This window comes from Rattus norvegicus, chromosome 4 (genome assembly GCF_021556685.1).
Source record: "Rattus norvegicus strain SHRSP/BbbUtx chromosome 4, alternate assembly SHRSP_T2T, whole genome shotgun sequence".
NCBI lineage: Eukaryota > Metazoa > Chordata > Mammalia > Rodentia > Muridae > Rattus > Rattus norvegicus.
This window is the reverse complement of record NC_141537.1, coordinates 71,339,731-71,346,606: the sequence shown is the minus strand read 5'-3', so window position 1 is coordinate 71,346,606 and position 6,876 is coordinate 71,339,731. Positions and strand designations below refer to the sequence as shown.

At 38.9% G+C, this 6,876-nt stretch overlaps 1 pseudogene; it reads left to right on the top strand.

Moving 5' to 3' along the window:
- Positions 1-2,291: 2,291 nt before the first annotated feature.
- On the top strand, positions 2,292-2,642 carry Ndufa2-ps2 (NADH:ubiquinone oxidoreductase subunit A2, pseudogene 2; annotated as a pseudogene).
- Positions 2,643-6,876: the final 4,234 nt, after the last annotated feature.

The window sequence follows — 6,876 nt, the reverse complement described above, 5'->3', positions numbered from 1 at the left end:
GGATTGGCAGGATTAATATATTAAAAATGGCCATTTTACCAAAAACGATCTACAGATTCAATGCAATGCCCATCAAAATTCCAATCCAATTTTTCAGAGAGTTAGACAGAACAATTTGCAAATTCATCTTGAATAACAAAAAACCCAGGATATCTAAAACTATCCTCAACAATAAAAGGATTTCCGGGAGAATCACTATCCCTGAACTCAAGCAGTATTACAGAGCAATAGTGATAAAAAACTGTATGGTATTGGTACAGAGATAGACAGAAAGACCAATGGAACAGAATTGAAGACCCAGCAATGAGCTCACACACCTATGGTCACTTGATTTTTCACAAAGGAGCCAAAACCATCAAATGGAAAAAAGATAGCATTTTCAGCAAATGGTGCTGGTTCAACTGGAGTCAGCATGTAGAAGTCTGCAGATAGATCCGTTCTTATAACCCTGTATAAAGCTTAAGTCCAAGTGGATCAAGGACCTCCACATCAAACCAGATACACTCAAACTAAAAGAAGAAAAAGTGGGGAAGAATCTCAAACACATGGGCACTGGGGAAAATTTCCTGAACAAAACACCAATGGCTTATGCTCTAAGATCAAGAATCAACAAATGGGATCTCATAAAGCTACAAAGCTTCTGTAAGGCATAGGACACTGTCGTTAGGACAAAATGGCAACCAACAGATTGGGAAAAGGTATGTACCAATCCTACAACTGATAGAGGCCTTATATCCAAAATATACAAAGAACTCAGGAAGTTAGACTGAAGGAAGACAAAGAACCTTATTAAAAATGGGTTCAGAGCTAAACAAAGATTTCACAGCTGAGGAATATCGAATTGTCAAGATGCACCTAAAGAAATGTTCAACATCTTTAGTCATAAGGGAAATGCAAATCAAAACAACCCTGAGATTTCACCTCACACAGTGAGAATGGCTAAGATCAAAAACTCAGGTGACAGCAGATGCTGGCGAGGAAGTGGAGAAAGAGGAACACCCCTCCATTTTTGGTGGGATTGCAGACTGGTACAACCATTCTGGAAATCAGTCTGGAGGATCCTCAGAAAATTGGACATTGAACTGCCTGAGGACCCAGCTATACCTCTCATGGGCATATACCCAAAAGATGCCCCAACATATAACAAAGACACGTGCTCCACTATGTTCATAGCAGCCTTATTTATAATAGCCAGAAGCTGGAAAGAACCCAGATGCCCTTCAACAGAGGAATGGATACAGAAAATGTGGTACATCTAACAATGGAAGACTATGCCGATATGAAAAACAATGACTTTATGAAATTCGTAGGCAAATGGTTGGAACTGGAAAGTATCATCCTGGATTAGGTAACCCAATCACAGAAAGACATACATGGTATGCACTCATTGATCAATGGAGATTAGCCCAAATGCTCGAATTACCCAAGATGCTCAGAACATATCAAACTCAAGATGGATGGCCAAAATGCGAATACTTCACTCCTTCTTTAAAAGGGGAACAAGAATACTCTCAGGAGGGGATAGGGAGGCAAAGTTTAGAACGGAGGCTGAAGGAACGCCCATTCACACTCTGCCCCACATGTGGCTCATACATATACAGCCACCAAAGTAGATAAGATGGATGAAGCAGAGGTGCAGGCTGACAGGAACCGGTCATATATCTCTCCTGAGAGACACAGCCAGAATACAGGAAATACATAGGCGAATGCCAGCAGCAAACCACTGAACTGAGAACGGGACCCCCGTTGAAGGAATCAGAGAAAGGACTGAAAGAGCTTGAAGGGGCTTGAGACCCATATGTACAACAATGCCAACCATCCAGAGCTTCCAGGGACTAAGCCACTACCCAAAGACTATACATGGACTGACCCTGGACTCCAACCTCATAGGTAGCAATGAGTAGCCTAGTAGGGGCACCAGTGAAAGGGAAGCCCTTGGCCCTGCAAAGGCTGGACCCCCAGTGAATGGGATTGTTGTGGGGAGGGCAGTAATGGGGGGAGGGTGGGGAAGGGAACACCCACATAGTAGGGGAGGTGGAGGGGTTAGGGTGATGTTGGTCTGGAAACCGGGAAATGGAATAAAATTTAAAATGTAAGTAAGAAATACCCAATTAAATGAAGATGGGGAAAAAAATTTTTCCCTTTGTTTTGTCTTCTGCTCTTCTAAATGGGAAATTTATAATTTTAATACTTTGAACAACACAGAACTTGTACTGAAAATTAAGTAGACCAAGCAGTATTAAATGTTTGATACTTTTACTAATAAGAAAGTTAATCTATGGCTAGCAAAGATGGCGGCCACTGCTGCAAGCCGAGTAGTCGGTGCAAAGCAGGCACTGTGTGAGATTCGCATTCACTTATGCCAGCGTTCCCCAGGCAGCTAGGGTGTGAGGGATTTCATCCAGCAATGGTACGTGGAGCTGAAGAAGGTGCACCCCGACCTGCCCATTCTAATCCGCGAATGTTCAGATGTGCAACCCAAGTTCTGGACCCGCTATGCTTTTGGACCAAAGAAGAATGTGTCTCTGAACGATCTGAGTGCTGCTGAGGTGACCAGAGCCATGGAGAATGTGTTAAGTGGCAAAGCACGAAGTGTCTCCCCTGAGGACTATGAGCAAGCCCACCAGAACCTACTGGACTGAAGACAATGTGGGGAAATGTGTTCTTTTGGTCCTTATAAAGCTTACGGTGTACAGTGTTGATTCAGAAAAAAAAAAGTTAATTTATGCAATGCTTACATATAGTTCTCTTATTTTCTTCTTATGATGAAATAAAGGCATGAAATTCCTTCTCCTTGGTCATGTGGTTAATGGGACTGGTTTAATAATGGGGCTAGATTCAACAGGGTGCTGCCAGAATTGATTTTATTCTTTCATGCAACTGTTCCTGCAGAACCTGCTCTGTCAGCTTGTTCATCTCTCTGGCTGAAATTTCAGGCCAGTCCAGTAGCTTTCCCAGGCAATTGGTATCCTCCAGACTTTCACAAGTAATAAAAACGGCATTTAAATCTACTATCCAAAGTCTAGATTGTTATCTCCCTCAAAATTGCTGGGTTTTTTTTTGTTTGTTTGTTTGTTTTCTGTTCATACTCATCTCACGTGTGGAGACCATAGTGAGAAATGCCAGTCATTCTCAACATCCCCTTTATCGACCTGTTTTTCTAAGTTGGATCAGTTGTTTTGGTTCCAGCTAGAACAGGTCTTACATTAAATCTGATGCAAGAGTTCTCTGAAAGACAGGAAATGTCCAAAAGTCCTCTACATCCTATAGGGTGCTTTCCTTAGTTATTTGGAGTTACTTTCTCTAGGAATCTAGAAATCTATAGTTAAGGACTTCTGACTTGGATCTTATTTTCCTGCATTACTGTTAGTTATACGACCTTAATTTTTTATTTAATGTTGTATTCTAGACCTTTTCTGCCATATTCTTTTGTAGGGAAGCTCTCAAATCATATGTGTGTGTATGTATGTATGTATGTATGTATGTATACATATATATGAATAATGTGCGTAGCCATCTCTTTTCTATAGAACCCACAGAGTACAAAAAGAACAGAAAATATGAATCTGTGCAAGTATAACTTATATCTAATAGGGTATTTGTAAAGTGGCACTTCAAGTAGGTACCCAGCACCATCTAAGCCCTTATGGTTTTCAAGTATCAATCATGTGAACCTTGCCATGTCAAATTCTCTGACCCTTCTCATGTGGCTTAAAGTGAGATGTCAGGATAGTTTATGACAAGGAGAAGGAAAAATCACAGTATCCTCAAATCTCTAAACAGAAGTCCACCATTGCTGCTCTCTTAACTTTCAGTGAGTTCTTATTTTGCATCCTATAGGAAAGCAAATCAAGATTGGACAGGCAAGGTGCACAGTCTCTCATGCTTTTCTGTAAAGGTAGTCTTGCTTTGCTTTTGGAGACTCTGGTACACCAAAAGCAAACACATGTGGGTAAAGATGTCTATCATTTGTTGCCTATAATATTACAAATAATAAAGAAAACCTACATTTCCCCAACTTTATGTCAATTATATTAAAGAAGATATGATTATTGTTTAACAGAGAAATTAAAAGTAGAGAAATGATAGTTTCCCAGGATTTCATGAGTAGTAGCACTGGCTCGTCTGCACTTAAAATTCTTGCTCATTGCATTAAATCCACTGAATATGTTTACAGATTATAAATGTATACTTATGCTCATATAAGTTTATATATTCTCATAAATGAAGAATGAGAGAACTAAAACTAACAAAGAAGTCTAGAAAAGGTTAGATCATGGGGAAGAGATGAACACAGAAGTTGTTCCCTAGTTTACTCTACTGTAGAGATAGATGAGAGGCAGAGGAGAAAAAGAATACCAAAATAATCTCAAAACAATTCCGGGGGGGGGAAGATAAGGAGTTAGAAAGTCATAAGCCAAGGGGCTCATGTTCTCTCTCTCTCTCTCTCTCTCTCTCTCTCTCTCTCTCTCTCTCTCTCTCTATCTATCTATCTATCTCTATCTCTATCTCTCTCTCTCCCCTCCCTCCTTCTCTCCATCCTTCCCTCACTCCGTCCTCATCCCCGCACGTGTGTGTGTGTGTGTGTGTGTGTGTGTGTGTGTGTGTGTGTGTGTGTGTTTACAGGGATCTAACAAACTGAAAATGGAGATGTCGTATCATATCTGTTATCTCAACACGAAGGGTGATAATGAGTTAAAGGCCAAACTGGCAACATACCTGAGACCTTTTCTCAAAAATAAAACACTTCTTCCTATCTCCACCACCCTCCGAAGTATGAAGAGATTAAAGAAAAAGAAGCATAAATATAATAGCTGCTGGAATTGAATATATGACTGCAAGTCTTCAGTTTCTTTAAAAACATTTTAACAGTTTTTAGTTGTAGCTAAATAAACATAACCTAAACAAATGCATCTACCTTTCTGGGCAGCCATCCCCATCATTTGTTTGCAGACATTATTCATTTGTTCAAGTCTAAACTTGCTCCTCATTAAATACTAAATCTTATTCTCTCCTCCCTCTAGACACTGGAAACAATTGTCTGCTTTTTGTTTTTTCAAATGTGTCTGTTTCAAGTATATTGTGTAAGTGGAATCAGAAAGTAGTTCTGCATTTGTGACTGAATTCTATTACTTATAATATTTGTGTATCCATTATGTTTGTATGAAACTGTTCAACTTCATTATTGTTTATGGAGCCATTCCTTTGCCATGGGGCAGTTAGGAGCTTATATTTTAGAGAACCATGAACAACACTGGTCTTCCTAACATTATAATGAAGCCTAAGGAGTATTTGCTGTCGCTTCTTTGACATCAGAAAAACATCTCCTGGTCTGTGCCAACAGTGCGTAGGTAATAAATACTGGCAAGGAAAACAACCTGACCTTAGAAATCAGGTCAGGCACAAGTGTGATTTTTAATTCCCAACAAATCAGACACCGCTTAGAGTTTTCTATACAAACTCTTACTAAGACTGGATGCTTCCTTCCAGAGGTTCATTTTCTGTCAACCACCACCAATTTTATCGCATTTCTATTTTACTTATTTAGAGGCCTTAAAACAAAACAAAACAAAACAAAATCAAGGTCTTATTTTGTGGAGTGGGATGGTCTAGAACTCATTCACTATTTAGTGCAGACTAACCTCAAACTCAAAGTCCCCCTTCCTGTTTCAGCCCTCTAATTGCTGGGGATTATTGACATATGTGACCAAAACCGGCTTCTATTTCTTTTTGTTGAAATAATTCTCACTGATCACTCAGTATTTAATCTCAGGCTAGAGATCCAGTCATTCTCTGATTTTTCTTTCGAGGGTTTGTATCCCTAGCACTCTTTATTCAGAGTTCACTCTGAGCTCTCACCGTCAGGATTAATGAATTATCTGTATGCATGCTTTAGATATGAAAGTCAAAATGCAGGCAACAATTCAACAAGAAGCAAATGGGATAATATCAAAACATGTTATTGTTAAGAATTGTTTTTGCTCTCCTGGGCTTCTGTTTTTCCATATGAAATTGAGAATTGCTCTTTCCTTGTCTTTGAAAAATTGTATTGGAATTTCGATGGGGATTGCATCGAATGTGTAAATTGCTTTTAGTAAGATGGCCATTTTCACTGTAGCATGGGAGATCTCTCCATTTTCTGAGGTCTTCTTTGATTTCTTTCTTAAGGGACTTGAAATTATTGTCATAGAGATCTTTCACTTGTTTGGTTAGAGTTAGCCCCAAGGTATTTTATATTATCTGTGACTATTGTGAAGTGTGTGGCTTCCTTATTTTCCTCTCAGTCCATTTACCATTTGTTTAAAGGACAGCTACTGATTTGTTTCAGTTAACTGTATATCCTCCAACTTTGCTGAAATTATATCAGCTGTAGAAGTTATTTGTTAGAATTCTTGGGGTCCCTTGTGTATACTATCATATCATCTGCAAAAAAGTCATACTTTGACTCCTTCTTTGCCACTCTATATACCCCTAATCTCCTTATGTCTTATTGTTCTAGCTAGAACTCAATGAGTACTATATTGAATAGATAACAGGACGAGTGGGCAGCCTTTTCTTGTCCCAGATTTGAGTGGGATTGCTTCAAGTATCTCTCCATTTAATTTGATACTGGTTGTTGGTTTGCTGTATATTGCTTTTATTATGTTTAGGTATGGGTCTTGAACTCCTAATCTCTCTAATACTTTTAACATGAAGGGGTATTATATTTCATTAAATGCCTTTACAGCGTCTAATAAGAAGATCATGTGATTTTTTTCTTTGAATTTGTTATATAGTAGATTATACTAATAGATTTTCATATATTGAACCAAACTTGCATTCCTGGGATGAAGCATACTTGATTGTGGTGAGTGATGGTTTTGATGTGTTCCTGAA